This window comes from Melospiza georgiana, chromosome 3 (genome assembly GCF_028018845.1).
Source record: "Melospiza georgiana isolate bMelGeo1 chromosome 3, bMelGeo1.pri, whole genome shotgun sequence".
NCBI classification, from domain to species: Eukaryota; Metazoa; Chordata; class Aves; order Passeriformes; family Passerellidae; genus Melospiza; species Melospiza georgiana.
In genome coordinates, this window is record NC_080432.1 from 113,430,145 (window position 1) to 113,447,340 (window position 17,196).

The 17,196-nt window shown below is 43.8% G+C and overlaps 1 protein-coding gene across 1 annotated transcript in view; it reads right to left on the reverse strand.

Moving 5' to 3' along the window:
* BACH2 (BTB domain and CNC homolog 2) overlaps positions 1-17,196 on the reverse strand; it is a 183,029-nt gene that overhangs the window by 55,962 nt on the left and 109,871 nt on the right. The gene's annotated exons all lie outside the window — the stretch shown is intronic.

Below are 17,196 nucleotides of genomic sequence, written 5' to 3' on the forward strand. Positions count from 1 at the left end.
AGGTGCCTACTTTAAGTCCCTTTATCCATGGGCTGGCCTCGACTCTGGAACTTGACTGCCTTTCCTGCTGTAGACAATAAATCATCCCACGGAGGAAGGTGCATGGAAAGCAATCAATTCTGCTGCCAACAGCTACCAGACTGCAGCCAAGGTAAGGAGAGGATGTGAGACAAAAATGGACACTTGGACACAGTGCAAGAAACTGCAGTCTGAAGGAGCCCAGAGAAAAAGAAAAGGTTTGATGTATTTGGGTACTCGTTCTGAGGGTACGTAAAGCCAACATTGCATCTGATCTGTAGCTTCTGATAGGACTGCAAAACGAGCAGAAGGCAAACACAAGCTTTCCTTCTCCTGCAAGATCCAGAGGAGCTTATGAAATCTTCTTTGCCATGGTAAAGAACAAGGGATTAGAGCTACAAAGACTGCTATATGAAGAACTTGGATTTTATCTGTGTTTGAGAATACTTGCATTATTTGTTGAGCTTTTCATGAAGCTTTTTGAAGCTCATTTTTTTCTTTACCCCCTCAGAACTACAATGTACTCAAGCACACTTAAAGCTGCAAAAGCCATCAAATCAAATGAAATCAAATCAAATCAAATAGGAGATTAACACCCCAAACCCAAAACTAAGCCACACTTTATCCCAGGGAAACAGAGTGGCTTGATTATTTCTGTTTGAAACTCTGTCATGGGAGTTTTAATCTCTGGGCATTCCTTATATGGTTCACAAACCTGAAAGGCAGAAAGGACCACCTACTCTGGCCTCCTAAAGGCAAATCAACAGCTGCTTTTATCACACAGACGTGCAATCCTGACAGAGCAAAGAAATCCAGTGAGTTTTTTTGCCAGGCTCTCTCTTCAACTGTAACTGGAATTATCTGTACCTTTCACCTCCAAGTTCTCTCTTGACAGATTCTGAAATAGTTGTTCCACTATTTTACCCTGGACTGACGTCAAGTTAAACCAGCCATCAGTTCCCCGGGACATCCCTTTTATCTTTGTGAAATATCGGAAATACAGTTGGCAGCCCTCCAATTTTCTGGAATTTCCCATTTCCCAAGATTTATTATAAATTACCAGCCACTTAACAGAGCTTTTCAGCTACTTCCTTTAAAATTCCTGGATGTAAAAGTTAGTAGGATATGAAAATGTTTAATTTCAACCACTCTTGCCTCCCAGATCCTCCTTTGTTGCTGCAAACTTTCTCTTCTTTCCATATTACTGCACAGGATGGACACATCCTCTTCCACAGTTTCAAATACAAAAACCACCCGGGGAACACTTCTGCCTTTTCTATTTTCCCTTTTTGGGTATTAAACTAATAAATGTTTTATCACTACTAGTATTTCTTCATTTAACCAGAATGGCTTCTCATTAGAGTAACTTTTTTGTTATTGATGGCAGTGTAAAATCCTAATTTTGAGAGCTGGCAGAAAATTCTTCAACAATTCCCAGTGCGTTCAACGCTTTTTACTTTAAATGCAATGTTATGCCAACACAACAGATTCTAACTTTGGAAAACATCTTTTCCAATTCTGAGTACAGCGCATGCATAAATTCATAATCTCCTAGAAGATGATGTACTCTGATTGCACAAGGTCACTGTATGGGATTTGAGATCCCATGATTCATGTTATTTAAGACTGTCCACAAACAGTAATGTCTGAAAAATTGCTTCCCTTCTTGCTTCATTTTCTCATGCAACAAGTCACAAACTTGTATTTTCCAGTCCATTTCTAAGAGGACCACTCCAACGGAGTGGAGTGGACCACTCCACTCTGAAAATCTTTTGGATTCCTGCTCATGTACCACTCTCTCCAGTGCCTCTCTCATAATGCTAGAAACCTGGCTAATAAAATGTCAAACAAAGCGATTCTTGTGCAATCCTTATGGTTTAGACTTACATACACTGGTTTAGAGTTACACCAGACTTATGTAAGGCTGGTTTATGTGGTTGGGTATTCACTGCTGTCACTCTCTCCCTCTGTGGTTATTTACAGCCCTTGTCTGCTCATTTATCTTCAAGGGCAATGTAATGTAGGTAGGGAAAGAGGCCACCAAAACCAGACATTCCCCACAGTCTCTGCAGACCATAGCTCGGAAACCACAAAATCCCAAGCCTTGTCCACCGTCAGCGGCATGGCGAGTGCCACCTGTGGATAATTCTCCCTTTCCTCTCCATTCACGAGGGGACAGACGCTCCAGGACACCTTGGCTGTACCATATCTGAGGACAACACAAAAGGAATTAGTGAGGTCCTTGTCTGCATAGTGGCAATCACCACTGCCACACTACCTTCAGGACCATGGCAGGTTTGCTCAGGGCTGTGTTTTCCATAGCTGCGACCTGTGGAAGCTTTGCCTGGCTGATGAAATGTACACCCAAACCTACAGTCTGGACAATCTTTAAGAGAGAATGTTTTCTTTTTTACAGAGAAGAAAAAAGTCTGTATGATTTTTCTGATATGAATTGAGAAGCTATATTCTCCACAGATCTTGGAGACATGCAATTAAAGACTGTCAAATTTGCATGCACGCAGGATTCAATTGAAGGCTGAGCAGGCGATGTTATAACATTTCTCACTTGACTTGACAACCTTATATTCTTTTAACAGCTTTTATGCATAATTTCCTTGCTTTAAACAAACGGAAGGTGCCACTGTGTAACCTGACCCCTGAGCTCACGAGGGTGAGGATGAGGGTAGGAGCCAGGAGATTCCTGCTTCCCAAGCAGAACTGGCTGACCATCACTGGTCTGCAAAATCCCACCCCAGCAGTTTGCAACACCACACCAAACACAGACGATGGAGCAAGCAGAGCACAAGTCCCATTGTTTTGTTAGAAACCCAACCTTTGAGGAGAATTGAGCAGAAGCCACTAGATGCCCTGGAATTCCCTTAGCAAAATTTCTTGTTGGTCAGCTGTATTTCCAGCAATGGCTGCAATGTCTCCCCCAACCCACTCTCCAGCTGAGATCTCATGATTTTGCTCCACAGCATGAGGGCACCAGAGCTTTAGAAGAGCTCAAAAAAATGCTGAATGTTGGGAAATCAACACATAATTTCAAGCTTTATTTTTCTTTTTCTTTCCCCCTCAGCTGAAACACTTCGGTGGTGGTTTTCCAGCAACTGTCTGGGAGAACATCACAGCAAGAAAACTGTGACTCTGTGCACCTCAAGTCTGGAAAACCTACTATGGTTCAAAATAGGGCTTCATAGAGTGAAATTTCATAGAGTGAAATTGCAAGACACAGGGCAGCCAGTCCTGTTTCTGCTGCACACGTAGAATAAGAGGCATCAGGAGGTCTTCATGCAACAAGACACAGCTGACACATTCCAGCACTTACTTTTGAGGGTGTTGAGTGCCATTAATCTATGCCCTTTAATTAGATTTGAGATCTCTTGCAACAAGCGGGATCAAGCCATAAAAGCATGAGGACAAGGAGATTATACTAGAGATTAATAATTATATAGTATAGACAATCCAGGATAAAATAAAACTCTCTTGCTCCACTGGAGACTGGCATGTTTATGTATAAAGCGGGAGATCTATAAAGCTCATTGATTAGTATTTCAAACGAAACTAATCTAAAAGCATTACAAATTATTAACTGAAATATGTAATACAAACAGTGTGCTAGGAAACAATCAATACTTCTCTGTGCCTGCAAACCCCTACAGCAATTTTTGTGCTAAAAAGGAGACCAGCCTACATGGCAATCTCTAGTGCTTGCCAGGGAGTTTGTCTCATGTAAAAGAGAACAGTCCTCAATGTAAAAGCAAGCATGCTTTTTTTCTTACTTCTTCCCCCTCAACTTCTGCCTATCCTAAATGTACCTAACCTATACAGCAGACTGCAATAAAAAAAATACATTAATTAGAAAATCACTCCAAAGTCTTTCTAACTAAATCAATGAAGTTTGTTTCTTGGACTGTCGTAAGAATGCAAACATTTTTATGCAGGACCCAATCCAGTCTTTTTAGACAAACTTGACCACATAGAGACATAGCTTCAGGAAAGGAAGAGACAATTTTGAGCTATCAGACTAAATGAAGATTTTGCCATTATGATGATTGGAGTCTTGTAGGCTCAGTTAATTCATATTTATCAGAGGTCAAGATCAGGTAAGTCTATCCACAGATTCATGCCATTACCTCAAGAATTTAAAGTGCGAGTAAGACACAGTTTGATTATATGCCCAAGGGAATGTTAAAATGCTTTAAATAAATACCTGTTGCTTGATGAAATACAGGACAGCCACCACTGGATTATGAATGGTATGATGCTATTCCATCACAGCATTCCCTTCTCACATAGTGTCTTAAAAACAGACACATAGGTGCGTGTGCCTACAGTAATATATTTATATATAACCATACATCTATATGTACATATATATGCCCACATATATACATATATCTATATACATGCACACACATATGCACAATGTTTAATTACTATCTCTTAAAAATATACATTATTGTCTTTCTGTGTCTCATGTAATCTGGCACAAGTTTTTCAAACATTTAAAAATGACATGTCTCTTAATTAAGAGTCCTATCAACAGAGCAACCCATCCTTATATGAAGGAAGAAATGCTCCTTTTACTGTAGAAGTTAGGTGTCTCAGTATTATTTGTGGCCATTATTCCACACATCTCTCACCTGAAGTACATATGCACACATGCATTCTTCTCTGCTACATGTGGCAAGAATTTTTCCAGAAAGAGCAAGAGAAACAGGTGAAATTAAAATCCTGAAAAAGATGTTTGTGCAAATGTTTTTAGTAATAATAGAAGAGAGATGTGAAAAAAAACCCTCTAAAATGGGAAAATCCAGAGGGAATGGTGAAAAGTTGAAAGCATGGGGAAGAGCCAGGAGCAACATCCACAAGGACACTTAGAATCGTGTTATTATGGATGTGTGGAAGGGTTCAAGAAAAAAGGAGGGAAAGGACCAGGGTTACCTTGGAGACAGAGGCTGCTGAAGAGGCTAGGGGCTCATGGATCAAGAGCTGCTCGGAAGGAAAGGCGGAGGAGGGATGGCTGGAGAAGCTTCCAGGGACAAAGGTCTGTAGTAAGGGGGCAGGAGCCCAGTCCCAGCTCCATTGCTTCCAGAGAGGCAGAGGGGCTGGAGTAAGAACAGGGAAATGAATTGTGAGAAAGAGTGGCTATTGTCCACTGTTTTCAGTGAGCAAAAAGAAACTGAAGAAGCTGAAGAAAAAGCATCGCATACTACAGCGAGTATGTAGGGCTGTTGGGAGGGAGGAGAAAAGAGGGCACAGGCAGCAGAGAGAGAGATGTTTCACTGCCCAGAACAGAGAAGGGAATGACTGCCAAGGAGCTTGAAAGAGCAGCGGGAATGAAGGCAATGCCGAGAAAGAAGATTCACAGAAATTGTCTGTTCTCCCTCTGGGAGGTGGGATGATGCTGGGAGGTGAGGAGAGAGAAAAGTCACAGGCACTCAGAGAAGCAAACAGGGAGAAGTGTCAGAGTGGAGAAGAGATGAGAGGGGAGAGGTAATCACTGGTGAGAGGCTAGAGAGTGGGTGAGGACATGGTGCCAAGAGATGATAATCCAGCTGATTAGAGAATTAGGCACAAGAGATGTCAAGCAAAAAGGCAGAGAACAGAAGAGGCTATGGATGTGGCAAGAAGATCCTGAGCTTAAAATAAAACTGTCGAGCAGTCCAAATACACCAGCCATGCACTTCCCCTCTGCCTGCCCCCTCTCTCCATTGCACCATCAGGGATCAACTACCTTATTACTGCAGGGAACAAACAAAAATACAACTGCCCTCAGGCTGATCCTGAAGGAACAACAGAATAGGAATGAGGAGAAATAAAAGCAGGCTGGCAGTAGCTGCCCGTGGATAAAAAGGAGACCTTTAGCACAGCAGTGTGGCTGTATTTGATTTACGAGGGCTTCTTCATGCAAAACGAGGCAGAGCAGTGTAAATGGCTTTCTAAAGAAAGCCTGGTGAGCAGCAATTCCTGCACATCAGAAAGAAAGGAAACGAGGATGTCCTGGGCCAGACCGGGATGGCTCGGGAGCTGGGGCTCCTGGCTCAGCACTCAGCACAAAGGCCCTGGCACCTAGCTGTGCCCAGGCAGGAACAGCTACACCCTGCAGTGCCAGGACTCAGCTACCGAGCCCCCAGCGCTTCCTTGGGCAGCTCTCACCATTCTGATTGCAGTGTGACATCCCTTTGTAACAAAGAGGCTCGGCTCCTCAGGAACAGGACTACCAAGCACTGTAAAAATCCTGCTCTTTCTGACAAAGATGTCCACTTCCAATTTAAGGAACAAACCACAGCAGTCTGGATTGCACACCACACATTTTTGTAAACGTTCTTTTGTAGTAGCAAGTAATTAATCTTGTGTTAGAGCCCAAGAAAGTGCCTATGAGTCTCTGAACTTGCAAACAGCTGGAAAATGCCTACTTAGGCTAGTGCGCACATCTTTGAGTAATTCCTATTTGCTAATTATCCTTTCAGAAGCTGCCAACAGCTATTCTAACATTTTGCTAACCAGGGAGGGATATCACATCTCATAATAATGTGAATTAATAACAGGATGGTGGTGAAGAAATGGGACAAAAATCAGGTAGTTGAGAAAGAAATTAAAACTAATTGATTTGCATCAAAAAAATCCACAGTACGTAAACACCATTTCAGAAACAAAGAACATGGCTGGAAAACAAGTAAACAAAAGTGAAACCAGCATTTGCAGAAGTTGTCAGAGTAGATTCCTTGTCTTGGTGACAGATGAGATGAGACTTAAGCCCAGGACCCCTTGCAAATGAGACTTGCTAGTACTCCAGTAACCCACTGCAACCAAAGCAACATTCCCCTCTGCAACACAACAGATGTGATTCAAACTGGCAAGCCATGGCACATAAAAGCACAATGCCCTCCCCTGCTCAGCACAGTTTTTTGCAATATTCATTGCAGGGGCCCAGAGGGAATTCCAGCTCACGGTGTGCAGAAAGCTCACTGATGCTCCTGCACAGCAGAGCACAGCAGACCCCCCCATGGCTGAAGGGGCACCAAAGGGCAGCGAGCAGGGCTGCTGGAGGAACCACCTCGAGACAGAGCTGTCGATGGGCCAATGGGGCTCCCTGTGTGGAGGTGGGGGGAGGCAGAGGAGGAAAATCAAAGAGGTACCTTTAGACATGTGCGTGCACATTTAACTGCAGCAAGCTAATGCAGCATTTGCAATAGGAATGCCTCCTCTGGAAATGGCAAAGGCAGGTTATTACCAGGATGAACATCCTTATTCAGCGTCTCAGGGGAAGCTCTGGCCACTTTCAATCAAATGCTTTTTCTTGGAATGCTGTTAAGCTGTGGTCATCAATCCTACTTAAGGAATGGGAGGAATGGCTTCATATCACCGCTCTCCCTCCTCACTTGATGTGACATAAAATAGCAGCACATTAGCACAGGCGAGAGAAACGGAGCTTGGCTGATAATGGCCGCACTCATGTGTTTATTAAGCAGCCCAGGGAAGGAGGCACCAGGTGCAGCAGGCACAGCTCCTTCATCGAATGGGCTGCCTGGAGCAGCAGCTTCCTGCTACAAAGAGGTTTCCTTGAAATCCCTCCAGAGCCACTCTGTAACCAAAGTGTAGGAGCAGCCACTTGCTGCGCTCTGATTGCACACTTGAACTTTTCGAGAAGGTTGTGCGTATTTACCGTCGACCTTCAGCTCTGTGTTGCCAACTGGCTTGCAGTGGAAAGGCCACAAAATTTGATGGTGGCACTTGCCTGACCCACACACTGCCCTGCCCCTACAGCTCAGAAAGGCATGAAGGGACATGCAGCACCACCCTCATGTGCTTGTGGGCCACAGACAAATCCCCTGGTTTAGGAGCTTGTGCTGCCACTGCTGGGGCAGTAAGGAGAAATTATTCCCCTGACTTGGCTGCTAAACCAATTACTGTCAATAGATTGGTAAAATCTATTAAAGGACAAGGTGATTTTCCTGATCATTACAGCCTAGACAGGAGCTGGAATTTGGCTCACATTGGTTGTTCAAATGCTTCACTACTGGGCACTGCTAGAGGGTTTAGCATCACTGCCTTCATTATCTCTCCCTGGCTTCATCGTGTCTGTGCTGTGTATACATAAGGACACACGGACCATGAGACTCCCAGTGAACTCTTGTAATACCAGCTGTCAGCAGCCGCCTCAGAGTCAAGGAAAACATGCTCGTGTCTATAAACACGGCAAAACTAATTATCCCAAGAAGAGTTCCCCTTCCTCTTAAAATTAGCAGTGTATACAGTCAGATAGCTCAATGTAAACACATCACTCTGAATTTCACCAGCTTCACTATCTAGCAAGGAAAAGTATGAATCCTGTAGGAAGTCTCTGCCATAACAGATACTAAATTTGATATGTGAAGAGTTTTATTGTAGTGCTTCTATAAGAGTGAAAATGGAAAGAAAACATCTGAAGCCTAAAAACAGCAACACACCAAAGGTTACAAGAGAACTGTTAAATGAGTGTCCCTGTGAGAAATGGAGAGGATAGCTAAAGCTCCTCCTGTGACTAAGGCAGTGGACAAGATCCAGTGAAGAGTAGTCCAGGAGAGAAAAGAGGGAAGTAGTCATTAGATAGGACATCCCAAGTTTGAGAATAGGAAGGTTTTCCAGAAAAGCTGCTCTAGGTAGTTTAAGAATCATTTCTAAAATACAGGACAAGGAAGAGCCCCCAGGACCAGCCATAGCCTGAGGACTATGTAAGCCATACCTGTCAAGCCAAAAGAGCTCAGAGGGTTTGAAGTAAGGATTCATTCTTCATTCATTTCAATTCTTGTGGGTATTTATAAATCTTATCTAGTTGTTCCTTTTTCCAGAGACAAAAGAAAAGTACTACATTCAGTTAAGTATGCCTGTTCCTCAGAGCAGTGAACAGGACATCTCCTGCAGTGCCCAGAGGTGCTGCACAGCTCAGCAGTAGCAGGATAATGGGATGCATATACCCTCATATTTAATGAAGGACCCTGAACAAAAGAGATGTCTTCCAGTGACCACTGCAAGATTGGAGAGTCCTCTAGCATGAAATAGGAGGGTGGAAGGAAGGGGCTGAATGAATCATGAGCAAGGAAAAAAGGGTTGTGGCACACCCCCACATTTTTCCATTTCAGGTCCGTAAAATTCAGCTACATCAAGGTGATGCTACTGGCACCACTACTCAGAGAGACAGAGCAAGCAAGTCTGAATCAATCAGAATCTGCCTAAGAGCTGAGCAAAACCCAGCAGCACAACACACCATGGAGAAGCTGTAATCATTTACACAGGAATAATAAAGCAACCTTACCCTGAGCAAAGGAACCATCAGGAAAGCCTTGCCCAGTGCAGCTCCTGAGAGAAAAGGTCAAGAGAAACACAGCCAGATTTCTGAGCAGAAAGTCCACTCGTCTTGCAAACCCTTTCCATGTCCTTGGGTGCAAAGGCACTGCAAGCTTCTGCAGAGGCAGCCTACCCTGGAGCCCCACTGGAGCAGAGGGGGGGACATGACAAGTGCCACAGGCCAGTCTTTCAAGCACTTAACCAACGCGAAGCGACAGCCCCAAACGCTCGTGCAACAACGAAGCATCAGCAGAAGCCAAATGGAGATGAACAGAAACATGCTCTCGTATCCACAGCCATCTGTCCCTCTTCGCTCGTTGTTTTACAAATTGACCTACTGTTCCAAATCCCAGATTTTCAGAAATAGCTCTGGCTGAAGGTATTACCAGGAAAAACGATCAGCGTCAGCTAACCAGTGTAACAGAGGAATTCTTTCCAGGAGGCTGAGGCAGTGATGACAGAAGCTGGAAAACCAAAATCGCAGAGAGGGGGAAGCACTGGCCATTCAGATACATAGGCAAGGAGCAGCAGGAGCAGTTCTTGACAGTTCAAGTGATGTTCTCTTCTGCCAAAAGCTAGTGAGAAGCTTAACAAAGACCTTTTCTGGTTTCTGGTGCAAATGATGCATTTCAGAGAACAATCAACCACACTGGCCTTGGAGTAAAGGAGACCAAAAAACCAAGGAGATTCCTAAAATCTATTACTGTACCAAATAAACAGCTAGCATTCTCCCATGGACTGAAAATCCCTTCAACTATTCCCAAACAATTATGGGCTCCCCACTCTGAAAAAAGATAAATTTATTCTCCAATATAATTTTTAATATCCTAAGTAGGCTTGGTAATGGTAACCCTGTTAATTTAATATCCTCAGAGATATTTACCATTTCTCCCTGTAAGGGTTTTCTGCAAAGCACTCATCCTCATAATTTTTCAGTCTTTTGAGCCCTTTATTTCCTATTAACTTGGGATGTCTGTACCGGCCTGACCAGTTTTATTATGTGCTTTCACCAGTGGCAAGTGAATGACCCCCTTACATGGCTTTTGGGGGGGATTTCCCCCCAGCACTGCCAAAGGAGCCACGACTTGCCACGTGTCCTCCCCCACCTCAGCACTCCCTCTCCCTTTGGTATGGGGAAAGATGAAAACTTGAAAACGCAACAGATGGTCTGAAATCCTCTTCCTGTGAAACCCATCACTACGGCAGCAAGCCTAGGCAATATTTCAAATATTTCCGCATGTGCCAACAGCGGTATCCATGACTGGGGATGATGAGGAGACTGCCTGTGAAACTCCCCCATAGACACTGTTTGCAACAGCCTAGTCCTCTTGTTGAAGGCTCTCTTCCCTACTCTAAATCCAATGAGAAAACTAATCTTCTCCAGATTTAAAGCTGACAGGTGGTACATGCATAATTAAAGATGACCTAACAGAGAATGCTCTCATTTCTGGCATATTATCAGACACTTAAGCAAAGCAATTATCAGTAGGCAATCTTTTCTGTCAACAGAGATTGGATGAAACATTTTGCCAGTCAGGAAGATACTGTAATGATGATACATATGTATTTGCAGATACTCCAGCAATACAATATAGACTTAAATCTCTCCCGTCTCAGACAAATGTCTTCATCACCTGTGGAGGACCACAGTAACGTCTTCTCACATTTTCATGCTCTGCTTTGCTATTTTCCACAGACTCATAAGACAAAATACATAGACTCCACCTTGCTCCTACTCATGTCAACCTTTTCCTTGAATCCATCTGCACTACAAGTCCTGCCATTCCTCTCCACCTAGGGAGGGACAATCTTACTGTCCTCTCAAGCTCCTGCACTTTTTCCACCTGCACTACTTGGCAGATGGCTGATCAGTGGGCCAGGAAACCTTGCCCTTCTGCCTTTCTTCCCCCCCAAAAAGCAAGCAAACCCCAGAAAATGTGTCCTCCCCCTTTCCTTCTCAAACACAAACAAAAACTCAGCTCCTCCAACAGAACCCAACCAAGCCTCTCCCGAACACCTCCTTCTTCATCCACAGGTAGCAGTCACCTGTGGCACATCAGGAGCTGAGCACTATGTTGCTCTTTTACTCCTTGTCACAGCTTTTGTGACATGAACACCTGCAGGGAAGAATTAGGGACCTCACAGATCTCAATGGATTGTTCCTGTTGTGAACAACCATGTCTTACTCAGGACCACAAGCTGAGCATCTTCACCTTGGGAGCTGTGACAGCGGGAGAGATGAGTGGCCTTGATCTCCTTAGCTTATAGAGGGGGCAAACACAAGCGGAGATCAGTTGGGAATTTTACGTGGAATCAACCCAAAAACCTATACTAGAACTAGGAATATCTTCCCTGCTTTTTGGTTAACAAGCAGATGGTATGGTCTCCCAAAATAGCAGTGTCACCCATGTAGTTTGAAAGAAGAAACTTTTTAACCTAAACTCTTAAAATGCTTCCTTCAAGCAGTGTTTTGCGATGAATCCAGAGAGTGTTCTGTGTCTTTTTTTTTTTTTTCCCCTCCTGAGCAGGGATTTTAAAAAAGAATATTTTGTGGAAGAAAGACAGGGAGAACAAGAAACAATTAGGAAAAGGAAAGCCTAAAAAGGGTAGTGGTTTTCTTAATTTTGGGAAAATTAGGGCTGTGAGAAGTATTAGAAACCGCAATTACATACACACATGGGATTGCATTTTACCTTATGAAAGAGCTGCTCTTAGGGTATAAAATTGCTTTAATATTGCACTACGACAAACGTTTTTTTTAAAAAAGCCTTATGATAATGGATTTTCAAAGCAAAAGTAAAGCTGCTTTTCCCTGAGAACAGGGCTTTAGAGAAGGGAAACTTCACAATGCCAGTGGTGTGCATTTTGCTGCATTTCACAAGATCTCTCATAATTTAAATTCCGATGTATTTATGTCATACATGGATAAACGATCTTATTGTTCAGAACATGTCTTTATATGAACATCTCTGCTGTTAAAACTAGCATTATTTAGCTGCTTTTTTTTTTCCTCTCTCCTTACCAAGTCAGAACAAAAGTGTCTTTTATTGCAGTTTTGTGAACTTCATGCAAATGGCAGTTTTTACACATCAATCGTCAGTTTAATAACACTAATGATAAGAGGGGAATTGAAAATAATAGTCTGATTTTTTGGCAAGCAAATCAGAATTTATAGAGAAGACTCTACAATGTCAAACTTTATAGCCCTGTGTTATCAAGAGCACGAGGAGTGAGAATGAAGATTAAACCACTGACTCGTTAGCAAGCTACACTTACTAAACCGCAGCTTTCCTGCACCTAGAGTGATTATTTAGAAATCCACTGTACAAGATAAGAAGAGATAGTGATAGTCTTCTGGGACCACAGGGAGCCATTTACACAACAAAATTCATTTGCCAGGGGATACCGATCTGACTGAGCAGGCTCAATATCTCTCTCAGTTAAAGCAATACTGGTTAGTCTCCCACTCTTCCCTAAGGCACAGTTTGGTCATTCCTTCTCCTGCTTCAGCCCACTCTTGCAATCACACAACTTTGCAGCATTTAAATTCCAGTTTTGCGCCTATCACTCCCCCGGGCGGCCCTGGTGACTTCACAGGTGCTGGTTATAGGCATTCGTGCTGCAGGACCAAGCATGGGAAGGGCAAAACGGCCTCATATGAGTAGTTAGGGCTGTGAGAATTAATGGACTTTCTGTGGATTAATGGATGACTACAGAGAACTGCATTTTGAAAACACAGCTTGATCATGACCAGAGAAATGATACTAAATAGAAGAAAAAAGCATTTGCTTTCCCAACATGCAAAAACCCAGATGTGTCAAAATGCCAGCTTTTGACACAAAATACCACAGGGGAAGTGAGTGACAGCAGATTTTTACTCCTACTATGAACAGGTGCTCAAGCAGGCATAGTCGTTTCCCCTGACAATGATGGTCTAAGGACAAACTTTACACCTCTAATATCTGAAATCCCTTTTTTATCCAGACAGGCAGACAGAATCCTACACTCCAACCCAGTTGTAATGCAGGAGGTATAGATAGAAATTGTGCTTTGCTTCTTCCCACTCACCTCTGGCCATGATCAGGACCCATCAGTAGGGTAAATTGCTCTACTATTGAATCCCATCCCACACAGGGCAACTTCTTTTCCACAGATGCCTGACTGCTTTTCCACACAGCCTGTGGGTTTGATGCTTTGGTTTCCAGCTACAGATTGTAGGGGCTGAAGTCTTCCCATAGGAGCATTTGAACTGCTGCCTTCCTAGAGTCAGCACCCCTCAGTTTGGCCATATTTCCTGGTTAATGCTCCCACAACTTGAATCACCATTCCCATGAGGAGAAGCCTGTTCTATGGACTGCTAAAACTGTGCTGCATGTCCATCTTCCTGCCTTGTGTGGGCTTTGCCAAAAATCAACTTTTGGAAAGGAGGAACGGAGCCTGCTCCCTTGTCATTACTTATAGCACGTACTTTCAGTGTTGTTTTTTATGAGTAGACAAGTGGGAAAGTACATTTTTAAGAAGGACAAAGACTGCTGAAGTTTTACAAGAAGCCCCAAGATAAGCAGAGCTTATTATGTACCACAGGATGAAATGCAGCATCTTCGGGGAACAGATGTTTAATCATCAAGCAGCAGTTTGGGAGAACTGTGGGAGCTGGGCTGTCTCACCCATGAGCAAATTAGGAAATTACAGGAGCTTGTAGGTGTTGTCTGTGTGTGAGGTCAGAGACAGAGAAGCAGTTAAACCCATCTCTAAGGTACTGTCCCTGTGCGGGTGGATGCAGTAGGTTGTTACAGAGAGTAAAATTGTGAGAAATAACTATTCTGCTCAACACCATCCCTGTGGCTGGGACTGGCCTTAGCACTGGGGTTTGGTGGGCAAAAAGCAGAACATTGTGAGGAACACACTGTGTTACATTAGTGCGTACAGGCTGAAAGGGTGAGTCGGGATTTTTGCTGCATTGTCACCATGACATCACTCTCCTACCTGCCCACATCATGGACCTCACCACGCCTCTAAAGGAGACCTTGAAGTTTGTGTGCCATGACCTGCTGCTCCTCGCCACAGTCCAGCCCCTCGCTGCTACTGAGAACAATAACAACCCATCTCTCTCCACAAATCTATGCTAGAATTGCCCCACAGGCAAAAGCCAGGCCAAAAAGGAAGTCCTCAGTGAAACGAAGCAATGCATTCAAAAACACTGCTTCAGCTGGGAACACATGACTAGATTTTTCTCACGTCCGAAGAAGTCCAAATCCTAATGAAAAAATGGGAGCTGTGCATGCTCACACCTTTTGCTGCAGGCTGGTGTCCACTCCAAGCACCACCTCAAAAAACACTTTTGCTTCATCTATACATTTGTAATTTAACCAAAAAAGAAATTTAAACAGCATCTGAAAAGCTTTGCATGGTAAACATCAGGAAAAAACTGCTTTCCAAGCCTGCAGCCAGTTGTTCTATAATATCTTCTGCTTTGTGCTGACAACCTTTTTTCCCTCCAATCATTCAGACACAATGCCTTCAGGTCTGTCTAAGTAATGTAATTTACTGGAGTGGAATTCCCTTGATACCTTCTGCAGCACTCAGTGACAGTATCATTTATACTCTACACTGTCATGCCATGACACTGATACATTGGCTTTCATCCCTCATTCAGCACAGAGGGTGCAATTTCACCTTCCATTGTGCCCTTCTGCAGACTGTGCGTACAAATTCCCTCCATTCATCCCTAATTACAAACCTCTGCTGAAATACTCTCATTAGATTTATATTTCTCACTCCAAAGTGTCAATCTTATTTCAAAATTCCAATTTTCTGAGAGATCCATCCATTAGCAGCAACCTCCAAAGCATTCCTTAGCTGAGTGCATTAAAAGTGAAGCTGGCAGAGCAGAGACGCACTTAAAATACACCATTACAGCAAATCTCCATTGCTAATGTTTCTGCATTATTTGAGCACTGTGATAAGCAGCCTGTGACTGGCCAGCCCTGCTCCTCCAGCAGCGATGGACAGAAGCCACCAGTCAACTTCTGTGTCCAGCTCTGCTCCCACTGTGAGGCTGCACCACATCCCAAAGCATCTGCTGCTGCCACTGTCTCACAGTATAGCATGAGGTGGCTGTTCAAGGGACTCCAGACGATGAGAGCCACAGAAAGAGTTTATGACAACTGTAAAAATGCCTGACTACAGCTTGTTTTCTGTGGTAAAGTTACAAAAAAAAAGCCAAAAACAAGCTGGGGGTTTCCCAGGGTAGCAGTTCTGCTCTGCAACCCAAGAGGTTGTTAGAGCTCTTTAGCTGAAAATCACAACCACATTGTTTGTGTCACTTGCACTAATCCTAATTTAGTGGCTATATGCAGGACTGTTCCCTTCAAACTGTGTACAGAACAGATAACGTCACAGATCCCCCGGAGCACCTCTACAGGTAGTTAAAAAAATCAAAAAGAGATCCTACTACCTCTTCAAGAGAGAGGCAAACACCTTAAAAACCTCATCACCATACAAGGGAAAAAACGAAGAGCACAGCAGTGGGTACTGATGGTTGCACAGTGCACCCAATGTGCCATCTCCATAAGCAGCTTTTGTGGTGACACCCCTGGAAGAGCCCAGCGTGTCTCATCCCGCTGGAAAGAGCAGCAGCAGCAATCGGCGCGAGAGTGCCGCTGCCACATGACGCACACGGTGCACTCTCTCCCGTCATTATCTACAAAGCCATCAGGCTTGAACTTACCTGCAGCAGGCACAGCAGTAGAAAGAGAAGGGTGGGTGGGCGGGGAGAAAAAAACCACCTCTACAACTGTACTGAAAAAGGGAAAATTCCACAGCAGAATATTACAGCAAATGATTACGCCCCTTGTCGGCATCTGGGCACCTACAGGACTAAGACGTGCAGGTGATTGTAACAGAGGTAATTCCCTGCAGCAACCACTGTGGGGGAAACTAATTATTGCTGAAGTTTTGCCCGTTCCCATTTTGAATACTTGAAGTCTTGATTACTGCCTCAGCTCTCTTGCTATTTGTACTTCGTATCAGGGCAAGAGCCGGTTCAATGAGCAGGCACAAATGCAAAAGCAGAAAGGAGCATTTCAGCAAAAAGGCAAAACTAAGGTAGCAATGACAGGCACTGAGCTCTCCTAGGAGGAGAGGGAGGACTACACCAAGCTAATTTAAAGGGATTTCATATTGTCTAATGAAAGACTCACCATTGACAGCGTGACTAGTCCATGGAACAAGCGCGTTGTACCTCTAAGTGCCCCCAGCACCTCACATCCTCCTCACCACGTGGTGTTAGTCAGAGTGAAAACCTATTGTCTTATACAGCCCAGTTCTCAAGACCAACACCTCTGCTGCCCTGCAAAGCCTGGCAAAGCTGGGAAGGTCACAAAGTGACAAGAAAGCAGAGATGCTTAAGCTGCCACACAGCAGAGAGCAAGTTTTTAACCTCTACCTTGGGTCCTGCAGCTCTTGAATGGATGCTCTCTCCTCTCATCCATCAAGAATGACATCAGACCGAGAAGCCTGACATGCACAGGCACACTCATTCTCTGGAAATGCCACAGCAACTAATGAGCAAAGCTGGGACAGCACCAAAGCTGACACCATGAAGCTACAAATTTCCCTGCATATACTGACATCTCTCTTGAATATTTCTCTTGACCATGAGCTGACATATCAATCAATGTGGTCCGAACACTTTAGTATTCAAGATACCACAACTGGTTTAGTGGATTCCTAACCAGTGCAACTACCTGGAAAAGCATCACATAGTGTATTTCAACAGTCATCCTTAAAAAGCAAACAAAAAGGATTTTATCTGCCAAAAGTTAACCCTGAAAATTTGTTTCT